Below are 15,208 nucleotides of genomic sequence, written 5' to 3'. Positions count from 1 at the left end.
GCGGGCGGGCCCCACCACCAATGATGAAGCCGGGCCCCGCCGAGGACTTTGAGCGGGGCCCGCACGCAGCCAATGCCGGGCTGCCGCTGACTCTTCGGGCGGGGCCCACCCCCAGCGAGAGGCCGGGTGGGCGGGCCCCGCTGCCGAGGTAAGATGCGCAGGCCACTCGGCCGGGGATAGGAGCGACGTCCCTTCGGCCTGGGATAGGGTCGTCGCCCCGGAGACAGGACGCCGGCAGCTACTGCGCACGTGCGCAGCTGCCGGCACCGTTTTGGGCGCAGGGCTGGAGCTCCACCCCCAGCAGCTCCTGCTGCGCAGCGCGAGATGGAAATGAGCCGACAGCTATCTGAGAATCGCGAGGTAAGTATTCGGCGCAATTTTTGTTCTATAAATTAGGTGGGCCTCTCCGATGTGCGCCGTTCTAGCGGGCGGCCGAAACTTGCCCCCCATAAAAGGGCCGAATTAACTGGGAGAATGGAAAGATTTAATTGGCAGAATGGAACTGCTAATGTGCAGAACTGCATTTAAAAGTGGCTCTATATCGTAATGAGTCATCAGATTCAAGTAATGCACCAGGAACTCTATCCCAATATTGTATCTTAATCCTCAATTGCTTGTTAAATTAAATTAAAGACACATTAAAGTAAGGCGAATTGAAGAATCACACCTCACTCACACCAATCAGGTTATTCTCTCTCGTTTCCTCTGAAATTGAAATTGCTTTTATAATATAAGAATGCAGCAGACAGGCGACATCCAGGCCCCACTACAGCAGGGGGGGGGGGCCAACCGGTGCCTGTAGAGCCACTTGCGGCTCGAGGTCAATATGCGGTTCCTGAAATTTTTCAATAAATACAGGTATAGTCCGGCGTGCAATCGGTCTGACCCACGTGTGACCCGACCCGACTCTCGTGCTCCCCAACCCGACCCGTCCTGCCCTGACCCACGTGCTCCCCGGCCTGACCCGCCCCGACCTGGCTCGCGTGCTCCCCGAGCCGACCCGGCTCGCGTGCTCCCCGAGCCGACTCACAAACCAAACTTCAAGGGAATTGTTGCAATCAATGATTGCTAGAAGTCCCACTAAGTAAAAAAGGAAGTTTTCATTTTCAACATAGTTCATTATAAATGTATAATATATATTTATATATATATATATTAATGTAATATAATCATTACAGATTACTATGGCTCTTTGGCAATGTATATTTGTAAATTCTAGCTCCTCGTCAGGCTCAGGTTGGCCACCTCAGCGCAGCAGCAATTCCATTCCAGAATATAAAAATGCCCCACATTTAGGGAACCAATGTTGTAAACGTACAAAAATGTGGGTCGACAAATGTTTCACTGGATTAAGGGACTCAGCTTTAGTGAAACAATCATTCTTCATTTTTCCATTGCTGGACCCAGCAGACCAGACCCAACTTTAAATGTGAACGGTGAGATTGGCACTTAGAACAGCTGGTGTCAACTTGGCTTTGGAGCATTGCTGTATATACATATTGGCACTTGTCTAAGTTTACTGCGTTAATGGCTGTTGGTTCCGGGAAGAATTTTAGGGGTCCAAGTAGGAAATCACTTTGAAAGTAATTATTTGGTTCTGAAGAACATCCTAAGGATGTGATAAGTCACTATAACGTTTCCCACATGACAACAGTGACTACACTCCAAAAGTACTTCATCGGCTGTAAAGCGCTTTGAGACTTAGTGGTTGTGAAAGGCGCTATAAATATTTACGGGCTACGGGCTATAAAAATGTATGTTCTTAATGCATGAGTGCAGGCACAGACATCAACAACTTGCAAATTCTTTTACTGTTGTTATGCAGGCAAACTGGTCAGTTTCGGGGAAACAATATCAGCTAATGTGTGGCAACAGTAACCTCATTGTATGTATATATGTATCACTTCTATTTACTAGTGAAAGTCTTTCAATCTAAGAGTTTGAATAGTCAAAGGGTCTGCAGTGGATATAGAGCACTTGCACCTTAGAAAGATCGATCAGAATATTTTCTAAATGCTGAGAAACTAGTAACTGTGGAGAAATTTAGAGATCCAAGTACAAAATCACTAAAAATTAGTGCACAGGTACAAGGCAAGTCAGAAACTCCCTAAAATGGCAGAGGCCTGGCTTAATCTCCACAATTTCGGAGCAGTTCTACTGGTATCCACTGGAGTTACAACGGGAAGCCAGCGGAACTCTTCCCCGGACCCAACCCCCCTCTCCCCTTCTACCCCTCTGCCCTGAGGCATTTCAGCCCCAGTGATCCAGACCATTAGCAACTTAAAAACCATCTTCTGCCTCCTATGCCAATAGAGGTCACAAACTCAAGTAATTTCTCTCAGGTCTATCTGCAGCCCCAAATGGTGGTGGAATATATGATTAGGAGAAAAACATGTCCACATTTAAGCAGTTATTTCGAGGTTCCATAATTGAAGCTTCCCTTTAATCATAAGAACGTAATCAATTTTACAAATTTTTGTGCACATTTACAAAAGCTATGACACATGAAAATATGAATAAAGCCAATATCCTGTATTACCACTTCCGCATACACAATGGACCTGAATTTTCTGCAGCAGGACATCCAACGGCATCCGCCATTAGTTAGACTTGCCCCTGCACCCTTCAGCTCCTAAAATGTTTGCCGACAAAGTTGCTGAAAGTGGAAGATGATAACGGCGCAGCAAGGGAAACAGAGCAGTGGGATCAGAGTGAACAAGGCAACCAACAGGGCATCCCCTTAACCAATGAGACAAAGGAAGGACTGAGAAGGAGGGTGAATTCAGAGGGGTGAATTCAATGTCAAATCAGGTACAGAAAGATAAAGAGAGAGAGAGGGAAAGAAAGATTGAATTGAGAGAGAGAAGAGACAGAAAAAGTAATAACATTTTTAAATTTAAAACTACACATTTCTTTTTAAATTCCTTCCCAAAATTCAAAATCTAAGACTCCACACATGTAATAGTTAATTTGCAGTGCTAGAGAGGTTGATTGGCAGTCATTAAAACTTATCACGTTGTTAATAGGGTACTTACACTTGTAATGACATGACTTAACTTTCTGTGGCAAGTTTAATGGGCAAATACAGCAAGTTCCTAAAAAATAACAGAGATGCCGTTTTCGCAAAGCCAATGGTGGAGCGGAGCAGAGCGGCACAACACAGACAGTATCTTTTGGATATTCAAATTTAACTGCGCATCTGCTCCTCGCCTGGAGTTGCAGTACCATTTATCCAGAAATAACAGCAAGCGCCATTAGCCTTGCTGTTATTTTGACAACAAATTCTGATCCAATATAAAACACCCCTGATGTTTTGCAGCACAGCCTGATGAGCAACACTGGGACCAAAGCAAAAGATATAATATCCAATCTGATTTTGCTCTGTATAGAAAAACAATCAACTTCTAACCACAGTCTCAATTTACTTTCAGAAATACTTCAAAACCATTTTTTTTAATCAATAGGCTACTGCCTGGTTTATTATATTAAGTCTGAGCTCCAACTCCAAGTGCAATCTTGTATCAAAAGGCAGCAGACCGACAAGCCTCCCAAATCCTGCTGCTATTTAAAGGGTGTTTTAAAAAAGAATGGAAACTGGATTATTGGATACTAAAGCTTACATTGTTACTTTATCTGTAGGTGAAAATGATTGAAGATAACATGACTTCTGTGCCAGGGAGGTTTTTGAATTTTTATCAAAGAACATCTATTTATTAGTACTTGTACCTTATCCAAAAATGAAACCAATATAGAAAGACCAACCCAATTATCCAACAAATTTCCTACATATTTTAACATCTTCATGAGTACTAACCAGAGCAATATGTACAAACTCACTCCCTTGAAGACTTCCTTTGGAGGATCACGGTGACAATAAATACAAGTTATCAATACTGAATTAATTTTTATATCAGATTTCATCTCCTTTTCTGTTGTCTGATATATTATCAGTTAGGAATTGCTTCAGAGGTTTTTTCTCTGAAAATGGCAAATGCTGGTTCAGCAAATATTTTTGATCATTTTGATACATTGTGGAGACATTTTTATTACGCAACAGCTGCTGTCCCCAAGTGAACGTATATATTGCCTACAAGCCGAGTAAGCTCATTTCACATACGATAACTGGAGGTTGCCAAAGGTCAGTCATTATATCAGCAGTACATCAAATGTAAAGCAATGTGTCAAAGGCTCTTGTGGCTGGCACCCCTGTCGTTATGTTAACTCCATGCTAGAGTATGTATAGAGTACTAGGATTCCTTCATCACAAAATTACCAAAATCTAGCAAATCCCAATTAACTGATGATGATTATAGTCCATTATAATGCAGCAGTTTTGGTGGGGACTATTTTTATTTTTCCAAATTCAGATTTATCTTGCATTGCAGATACATGCTTTATGTATAATAAAAATGTCTTACAACATATCAACATTATCAAATATATTTACTGAACCAGCATTTGCCTTTTGCAGAGGATAAAAAAAAACATCTGAAGCAATTCCAAACTGGCAATATATCAGATAACAGAATAAGAGACGAAATCTGCTTTATAAATTGAAAGCTCTGCATGCACTTATAGATAATTGCACACAGAGATATTGGAAGAAAAGCAGATAAAATGGCATTCGAGAAGACACCATTTTAAAACTAACCCACAGACTACAGAATCATATCCATCCCTCTTTTGAGGTAGGTTTGCCACAGGTTTAAGTGTGATACTAGCAACTCACCAGTTAAGCCAAGCCAGCCATCTGCCTGTTTGCATCCTGGGGCCTTTTCAGTTCAGAGCAGCCCCATCATAGCAATGGAAAAACCTGGAAGCCGGTAGCAAGCACTTGATTAAACAAGCTGTACAGTCTCTAATAAAGCATCTTGCAGGTAGTGGGTCAGCACCAGGATTTGCCTGGCTTTCCTGTTTTAGGGCCTCCAAATAATACAATAGCCCAACCAATCCTTGTTGTGCTGCTTTCTTTCAGATCCATTCACTGCTGTAGGCATACATTGAATTCTTAACAATGCCTGCCTCCATGATGAAAAAGGAAAAGTAGTTTTCTGCCTACATAATGCCTTCCAACTGTTACCATGGCAACAAATGACGGTTGCAAGAAGGGGGGCTGTTGCAGACAAACAGAGATGTGCTGTAAAAGGCAGGCAACCCTCCTTCATACAAAGATGGGCGAGCAAATGTTAAGTTTGTATCCCAAACTAGTATCTACATAACCTTTTTGAACATTATTACTGTCAATAAAGTTGACACTGCTCAATATGCAAGGATATCATCACTTTAAAAAAAATTTACAGAAAAATGCAGTTATGCTTATCTTGGCTCTAAGTTACAAGCTTTCCCACACTGCGCAAGGCATGATGATCTCAAAGGCTTTGACTTGCATGGCTTAGAGCAAGAAAAAGTAGTTACTTTTTTTTAAAACAAGGGAGAAAATTCTCAAGTATTAATTCCAAGTTTACAATGCATTCGTTTTTGGAAAAGTTTACTCCAGCCAAGTTAATAAACAACATTTGAACAAATGAAAAAAATTGTATCCTTCAATGATTCAGATTTCCACCACTCAGATAGATTCATTTGCAAAATGAATTGAAAATAACCAGTATATTTTAAAAATGTATTCATTTTGATCCTGATAATTTGTCATAAATAAGAGCTGCAGTAATATCTGTCAAAATGCTCTTCCTATTTAATGCCTAAATAAATTTCAACAGTGATCAGGAATTTAAAAGAAATGCTGCAAATGCTGGACAAATTTTAACTTAATTCCTTCTTTCACCTCCAAAATGTGCAGGAAATTAAAGTAACTGCCCATCCCCCGATCCACCTGCGGTTGCCAGCCTTTATGGTTTCTGGACAGACCTTTCAACGAAGGCACCACAATATTTAAGCAATTAGGAGTTCCTGGAGTGCACCATACACAATATCAAGGTTGACCTTAGTAGATTCATATTGCTGCACAATTACAAAAAATTTGGCATAACGTTGATAAATATGAGGGGGAGCGGAAATGGAGTCAGTCTTGATTTCCCAGTGGGATACAAACCTTATACAATCCTCAATAGTAAAAGCAGAAGATAAATTTTGAGTCAAAAGGAATAAACTGCAGAGATGACATCGAGTTTATATCACTGAAATTTGGCTCCTAAGTTTCACTCGATTTGTAAACAAAACAAAGGACAAATTATACAATCTAGATCAAATCAGTTGCATGTTAGGAAACCAGACCAATTTGACGTGGGCATAAGCACACCTAGGATGTATTTAAAATCTGCCTTCATTAAAACATCAGCAATGTTTGTATTCTTCTTTTTCCGCAGTCCCCGGAGTCGAGGATGACTTGTTACCACACTTAAATGAGTTCGAAGGTGACTGACGAGACGAATGCAGGATGTACGGTCTCCGTCACAGGTGGGGCAGATGGTGGTTGGAGGGACGGGTGGATGGAGTGCTTGGGTTGTCGTACGCTCCTTCCTCTGTTTGGACTTGGTTTCCGCGTGCTCACGGCGAAGAGACTCGAAGTGTTCTGTGCCTTCTCGGATGTTTCTCCTCCACTTTGAGCAGTCTTGGGCCTGGGTTTCCCAAGAGTCGGTGGGGATGTTACATTTTTTCAAGGAGGCTTTGAGTGTATCCTTGAAGTGTTTTCTCTGCACTCCTGGGGCTTGGCAGCCGTGACGTTACTTGGAGTAGAGTGCTTGTTTCGGGAGTCTAGTATCGGGCATGTGAACAATGTGGCCCGTCCATCGGAGCTGATCAAATGTGGCCAAAGCCTCAATGCTGGGGATGTTGGCCTGAGAAAGAATGCCGATGTTGGTGCGCCAATCCTGCCAATGAATTTGCAAGATTTTGCGGAGCTAACATTGCTGGTATTTCTCCAGTAACTGGAGGTCTACTGTACTGGAGATGGCAGAAATTCTGAACAAATATTTTGTATCAGTCTTTATGGTAGAGGACATAAACAATATCCCAACAGTGGATAGTCAAGGGGCTATGGGGAGGGGAGGGGGGGGGGGGTGGAGGAACTTAACACAATCACAATCACTAAGGAGGTGGTACTCAGTAAGGTAATGGGACTAAAAGGAGATAATCCCCTGGACCTGATGGCTTGCATCCTTGGGTCTTAAGAGAAGTAACGGCAGGGATAGTGGATGCGTTGGTTGTAATTTACCAAAATTCCCTGCATGCTGGGGAGGTCCCAGCAGATTGGAAAACTGCAAATGTAACACCCCTATTTAAAAAAGGCAGACAAAAAGCAGGAAACTATAGACCAGTTAGCCTGACATCTGTGGTTGGGAAGATGCTGGAGTCCATTATTAAAGAAGTAGTAGCAGGACATTTGGAAAAGCATAATTCAGTCAGGCAGTCAGCATGGATTTATGAAGAGGAAGTCATGTTTGACAAATTTGCTGGAATTCTTTGCAGATATAATGAACAGGGTGGATAAAGGGGAACCAGTGAATGTGGTGTATTTGGACTTCCAGAACGCATTTGAAAAGGTGCCACATAAAAGGTTACTGCACAAAATAAATGCTCACGGGGTTGGGGGTAATATATTATAGCATGGATAAAGAACCAGTGGGAAGTTGTTTGACCTACGCTGCCTCCAGGCCAGGTCCAAGATCACCCCAACCTCTGGCATTGAGCTGCAGTATGCTGATGATGCCTGCGTCTGTGCACATTCAGAGGCTGAACTCCAGGATATAGTCAATGTATTCACTGAGGCATACAAAAGCATGGGCCTTACAGCCGTAAGACAAAGGTCCTTCTTCAGCCTGTCAACGCCGCACAGCACTGCCCTCCAATCATCAAGATCCATGGCGCGGCCCTGGACAACGTGGACCATTTCCCATATCTCAGGAGCCTCTTATCAAAAAAACAGACATTGATGCGGAGATTCAGTATCGCCTCCAGTGTGAAGACCAGGCCCTCAAATCTACCACCAAACTCATGGTCTACAGGACTGTAGTAATACCCATCCTCCTGTATGGGTCTGAGGCATGGACGATGTACAGAAGGCACTTCAAGTCGCTGGAGATATATCACTAATGATGTCTCCACAAGATCCTGCAAATCTCCTGGGAGGACAGGCGCACCAACACCAGTGTCCTCGACCAGGCTAACATCCCCAGTATTGAAGCACTGACCACACTCGATCAGCTTTGCTGGGCAGGCCACATAGTACGCATGCCAGATACGAGACTCTCTAAGCAAATGCTTTATGCAGAGCTCCTTCATGGTAAACGAGCCAAAGGAGGTCAGTGGAAAATTTATAAGGACACCCGCAAAGCCTCGCTGGTAAAGTGCGACATCACCACTGACACCTGGGAGTCTCTGGCCGCAGACCGCCCGAGGTGGAGAAAGTCCATCCAGGAGGGCATTGAACTCTGAGTCTCGATGCAAGGAGCATGAAGTGGCCAGGCGCAGGCAGCAGAAGGAGCGCGCGGTAAACTCGCCCTACCGACCCCGCCCCCCCGACAAATGTCTGTCCCACCTGTAACAGGGTCTGTGGCTCTCGTATTGGACTGTTTAGCCATCAAACTCACTTTGGAGTGGAAGCAAGTCCTCCTCGATTCCAAGGGACTGCCTATGATGATGGGCTAGAGGATTGGCTAACTAATAGAAAACAGAGTCTCGAGATAAATGGTTCATTCTCGGGTTGGCAATCAGCAACTAGTGGGGTGCTGCAGGCATCAGTGCTGGAACCCCAACTACTTACAATCTATATTAACTACTTGGATGAAGGGACCAAGTGTAACGTAGCCAAATTTGCTGACGATCCAAAGATGGGAGGAAAAGCAATGAGTGAGGAGGACACCAAAAACATGCAAAAGGACATAAACAGGCTAAGTGAGTGGGCCAAAATTTGGCAGATGGAGTATAATATTGGAAAGTGTGAGGTTATGCACTTTGGCAGAAAAAAATCAAGAGCAAGTTATTATTTAAATGGAGAAAAATTACCAAGTGCTGCAGTACAGCGTGTGCTGGGGGTCCTGGTGCATGAAACACAAAAGGTTAGTGTGGTATATCTAGCACACAAATCACTGACTCCACACGGTCTGGTATCAGTCTAACTGCTGTGACCATCGTACTTTATTGTTCAGCTCCAGAGTGCTTCTCAGGTGTGGTGGTCAGCCTTATATAGTGCCTGTTCTAGGTACTTCCAGGTTTCCCACCACAGCGCCCTCTGTGGTGTGGCATAGTGCTTACATTACATTTAAGGTACTGGGACAATACACACATCATTACATAACATCACACTTGTCCAACGGAAGGCAGGTAGGCATGGACAGCGCGTTAGTGTGGTACATATTATCTGGTACATTAACTAGTTATTGACTGGTAACAGATCCTTGATTTCCTTGTTAGCCCTTATCATTAATTGTACTTCATCCATTATTTTACACAAATACAGTGGCCATTCAGCATTAAAAAATTAATTCTTATTATAAATTCGCCATCTCACATTAACATTTTAGACTTGCTCTGCCTTACAGAAGTCCTTTGTGGGGACCACCTCTTGGCAAGGCCCTTTTAAGACTCCCGGGTGCATTTCCTTTTTAAGGCGCCATCTTTGATGCAGGAGGATTCCACGAGGCTTCTCCTTGGGCGCCGCCATCTTTGATGCTCTGCTGCTCTGAACACGATGCCGCCGCTACCTTCTTCTCCGCCATTCCAGTTGCCCTCCGCCGTCGCAACCTCCGCTGCCACCTGACTTGCCGCCTCTCCTGCGGCCGTCGTGGCCTCTCCAGTGGCCGCACTTGCCGCCTCCGTAGCGGCCGCTGACCTCCAGCTGCTGCCGCCGCCCGACGCGAACAGCTCCTTGGCGGAGTCCGCCCAACAGCAACTTCCTCGGCGGGGCTCTTCCGATCCGCTGGCCATCCTGGATCCCTCGCACCCCGCCGGCTCACCCCCCCCCCCCCCCCACTAGGCCCCTCTCTGCAGGGCTGCTTGCCTGTGGGGGCTGAGGCTGCAGGATCTCTGTGGCTTGAGGTTCGGGCCTGGGGCTTGCCTGTGGATGGATTGAGGCTGCAGCTCCAGCTCGGTCGGCGCTGCTCTCTGGGGACCCGGGGCACGACAGCACCCCGGAGAGCAGCAGTCTGTGGAGTGATGAAGTCTTCCCAGCTCCCACGGACCGTCCCCATCCATCTCCGGCCGAGGAGTGTCGGCCCATCGCCTGCAACGACCCACAAAGGTAAAGCGTGCGTCTCGTCCCGGTGGGATACCTGCACCATCGCTCTGCCGAGAACAGGTATCAGTTCCCTGGTGTAAGTACGCAGCTTCGCCGTGACCGGGACCAGCTTGGGTCGTGCAGCTGGGTTAATCCACAGTTTATCAAAAGTTCTCCGACTCATCAATGACGGACCCGAGCCCGTGTCCACTTCCATACTCACTGGGACTCCATTGATTTTTACTTCCATTATCACTGGGGGCGAATCGTCAGTACACGTGTGCAGTCCAAACACCTCATCTTCTTCTACCTGCTCCTCGCTGAACAGTAGATCATCCCCCATCTCCTCAGCCACATGGTGAGTCAGATTTCTTTTACACATACGCTGAAGGTGGCCTTTAACGTGGCAGGTATTGCACGTGTACTCCGCATACCTGCACCAGTGAGCCCCATGGCTTCCTCCACAGCGCCAGTATGGTGCTGCTTGATTGGCCCCCCTCAGCGGACTCGGAGTTCCAGGACCCCGAGATCCGTGCTCTCTGCCCCGGGCAGAGCCACGTTCTGCAGTTTTGTCTGTGGTGGGCACTATCCTGTGGACAGTGCCTGCCGGGTTCGAGACTGTGTGGATTATTTGCTTGGTGCTGCAAGTCGAGGTCATATGTGCCCGGCTGATGGCGATAGCCTTTGTCAGAGTGACTGTGGGTTCCGTGGCTAACAGCTTGTGAAGGAGAGCCTCGTGGCCAATCCCCATAACGAAAACGTACCGCAAAGCCTTGTCAAGGTGTGCGCCAAAATCACACGGCGCCGCGAGTCTCCTGAGGTCCGCAGCATATTTGTTGATATCCTGGCCCTCGGGTCTGCAGTGATGGTAAAATTTGTATCTGGCCATGAGGATGCTCTCCTTCGGTTTCAACTGGTCACGAATGAGTTCAGTCAGCTCCTCGTATGACTTGTCCCTGGCGCTCCCAGGTGCCAGCAAATCCCTGACAAGACAGGAAACCTCATCTCCACAACTGGAGAGCAATATCGCCTTACGCTTATCTCTCATTGCGTATGTGTTCTCCGTCAGGTCGTTTGCTGTGAAGTAGTACTCGAGCCTTTCTGTGAAGGCCTCCCAATCATTGCCCACGGTAAAATCCTTTAGCGAGCCCAGAGTAGCCATGGTTGCGTGGAGTTCGTCCGCTTCCTAGTCGTCAATGTGATGTATCTAGCACACAAGTCACTGACTCCACACGGTCTGGTATCAGTCTAACTGCTGTGACCTTCGTCCTTTATTGTTCAGCTCCAGAGTGCTTCTCAGGTGTGGTGGTTAGCCTTGCCTGTTCCAGGTACTTCCAGGTTTCCCACCACAGTGCCCTCTGTGGTGTGGCATAGTGCTTACATTACATTTAAGGTACTGGGACGATACACACATCATTACATAACAGGTAGTAAGCAGGTATAGCAAGTGATCAGGATGGCCAATGGAATCTTGGCCTTTATTGCAAAGGGGTTGGAGTATAAAAGCAGGTAAGTCTTGCTACAGTTATACAGGGTATTGGTGAGGCCACACCTAGATTACTGCATGCAGATTTGGTTTCCATATTAAGAGAGGATATACTTGCTTTGGAGGCATTTCATTGGAGCTGGTTGATTCCGGAGATGAGGGGGTTGACTTATGAGGAAAGGTTGAGTGGGTTGGGCCTCCACTCATTGGAATTCAGAAGAATGAGAAGTGATTTTATTGAAACGTGTAAGATTATGAGGGGGCTCGACAAGGTGGATGCAGAGAGGATTTTTCCACTGATAGGGGAGACTAGAACTAGGGGACATAGTCTCAGAATAAGGGGCCGCCCATTTAAAATTGAGATGTGGAGGAATTTCTTCTCTAAGAGGGTTGTAAATCTGTGGAATTCACTGCCTCAGAGAGCTGTGGAAGCTGGGTCATTGAATAAATTTAAGACCGAGATAGACAGTTTCTTAACTGATAAGGGAATAAGGGGTTATGGGGAGCGGGAAGGGATGTGGACCCAAGTCCATCATCGGATCAGCCATGATTGTATTAAATGGCGGAGCAGGCTCGAGGGGCCATATGGCCTACTACTCCTGCTCCTATTTCTTATGTTATGTTCTTATGTACGTTGTCCATGTCTCTAAAGCATATAGGAGGGCGGGTATCACTACTGCTCTGTAGACCATGAGCTGTTATGGCTCACTTTTATACACATACGATATAGTTTAGGTGCTCGACTCGTCATGACACTTGTAAATGGGAATTACAAAAAAAAACTCCATGAAGAGCGCAAACAAATAGGTGAACTCAATACATTCTATTTCAAAATTCTATCATTATCGGGAATCATTTTGCAATAAATTAGCATTTCGAATTTTTTTCGAAAACAAATGGAATTATTCAGCAAAGGTGATGTGTTGAGTAATAAAGAAACAGAGTTTCATATAACATTTTAAATGCACCCTGAATCAGATAAGATGTTTTTAAAAAATTAATTTTATTTTCATTAATCATCAGATAAACAGTTTAAAAGCGAAAATGTTATTGAAAAACATTAGTGTTAGCACTGTACAAATAGTGATTACAACTCATTGCACAAAAAAAATAATTGATGCAGCTAAGTTATATTTGCATACTCAAGCAAAAATTGAGGCAGATTTTCATGTAGTCATCATGCTAATTGCACAGCATTAGGGAATGCAAGTTCTAGACTACTTTACATAAGCATTCAAATGCCTTTCAGCACTCAAGTCACCAGGGGCAAGGAATTTTTTTCCTGATTTTTTGGGGAAAATGACAAAAAAATGTTGAAATTGGCTTTACTTCACTACCACGATCAACTTTTTGTGCCAAAAAGCAGTCATTTCAGACAAGCATGATGCAAAATGAAGAGATTTTCAAGCAGTCAAGTGTCTGCTCGCTAGCAGGTGACCATAGCGAGAATAAATAAAAATGGCTGTGTGCTGGGTGGACAATTTTAATTAGCAATCTGGTCAAGAGGTAAAGATGCAGGCAAGTCAGCAACAGGATCGCTGACATTACCTTCTTTACAATTCTCTTTTTTAATACTCACTGTACTCACTGATGGATGTTAGTTCTTGCGATTGATTTTTCCACTTATTGCATGGAGTATCATTTAAGCATGCCCAGATCAGATGTGAAATACATTGAAAACATGTACAATTTTTTTCTTTTCAAGTATATATCAAATTCTCTTAATCTTTTTGATTTAATTCAAGAAAACAAGTGGCATAGATATATTTGGGTCTGAATAAACATGCACATAATCAGGGTGCACGCACTTACAACTGGCAAACTTCATCCATATAGCTGAGATACTGACAGGTATTTAATCCAACCTTTTAGCCAGACGAAGAGTAATTTGTCTACTCTTCAATGTCAGGTGAGTAAATTGGTTTTTAATAGCCCATTTATTACATTATTAGTCCAAACCAACATAACAATCTAATGCTCAAGTTCAATAAATCATTTTTTCTCAATGCATAGAATCATGGAATGGTTACAGCACAGAAGGCAGCCATTCAGCCCGTTGAGCCTGTGTCAGCTCTCTGCAAGAGCACTTCAGCTAGTCCCTGTCTCTCCCTGCCCCCGCCCCCCCCCCCCCCCCACTAGCAATCGGCGCAAACCCCCCGCCCCCCTGCAATTTTATTCAATCAGGTACTTAAGCAATTCCCTTTTGAAAGCAGTGATTGAATCTGCCTCCTTCACCTTTTCAGGCAGTGCATTCCAAATCCTAACCACTCGCTGTGTAAAAAATTTTTTTCTTATGTCGCCTTTGGTTCTTTTGTCAATCACATTAAATCTGTGTCCTCTGGTTCTCGACCTTTCTGCCAATGCGAGCAGTTTCTCTCGATCTATTCTGTCCAGATGGTGGTTCAAATCTCCTCTCAATCTTCTCTGCCAGCTACTCCAGCCTATCCAAGTAACTGAAATCCCTCATCCCTGGAATCATTCTCGGAAATCTTTTTTGCACCCTCTCTAAGGCCTTCACATCCTTCCTAAAGTGCAGTGCCCGGAATTGGACACAATACTACAGTTGAGGCCAAACCAGTGTTTCATACGGGTTCATCACAATAAGAAATAGGAGCAGGAGTAGGCCTTATGGCCCCTCAAGCCTGCTCCGCCATTCAATAAGATCATGGCTGATCATTGACATCAATTCCACTTTCCTGCCTGATCTCCATGTCCCTTGATTCCCCTAGACTCCAAAAATCTCTCTCTCTCAGCCTTGAATATATTCAGAGACTCAAAATCCACAGCTCTCTAGGGCAAAGAATTCCAAAGATTCACAACCCTCAGTGAAGAAATTACTCCTCATCTCTGTCTTAAATGGCCTACTCCTTATCCTGAAACTGTGCCCCCTAGTTCTAGACACTCCAGCCAGGAGAAACAATCTCTCGGTATTTACCCTGTCAATCCTCTTCAGAATCTTGTTTGTTTCAATGAAATCACCTCTCATTCTTTTAAACTCCAGAGAGTATAGGTACATTCTGCACAATCTCTCATAAGACAGCCCTCTCATCCCAGGAATTAATCTTGTGAACTTCAATTGTACCGCCTCCAAGGCAAGTATATCCTTCCTTAGGTAAGGAGACCAAAAATGTGCACAGTACTCCAGGTGTGGTCTCAACAAATGCCCTGTACACTTGTAGCAAGATTTCCTTACTCTTATACTCCATCCCCCATGGACAGCATGCCATTTGCCTTCCTTATTGCTTGCTGTACCTGCATGCTAGCTTTCTGTGTTTCTTGCACAAGGACACCCACATCTCTCTGAACACCAACATTTAAAATTCTCACCATTTAAAAAATATTCTGTTTTTCTATTCTTCCTACCGAAGTGAATAACCTCACATTTCCCCACATTATACTCCATCTGCCACCTTATTGCCCACTCACTTAGTCTTTCTATATCCCTTTGCAGATGCTTTGTGTTCTCCTCACAACTTCCTGTCCCATCTAGCTTTGTGTCGTCAGCAAATTTGGATGCATTACACTCGGTCCCTTCATCTAGGTCATTAATA

This window comes from Pristiophorus japonicus, chromosome 12, assembly GCF_044704955.1.
Source record: "Pristiophorus japonicus isolate sPriJap1 chromosome 12, sPriJap1.hap1, whole genome shotgun sequence".
NCBI classification, from domain to species: Eukaryota; Metazoa; Chordata; class Chondrichthyes; family Pristiophoridae; genus Pristiophorus; species Pristiophorus japonicus.
Note: the sequence above shows the minus strand (reverse complement) of the source record.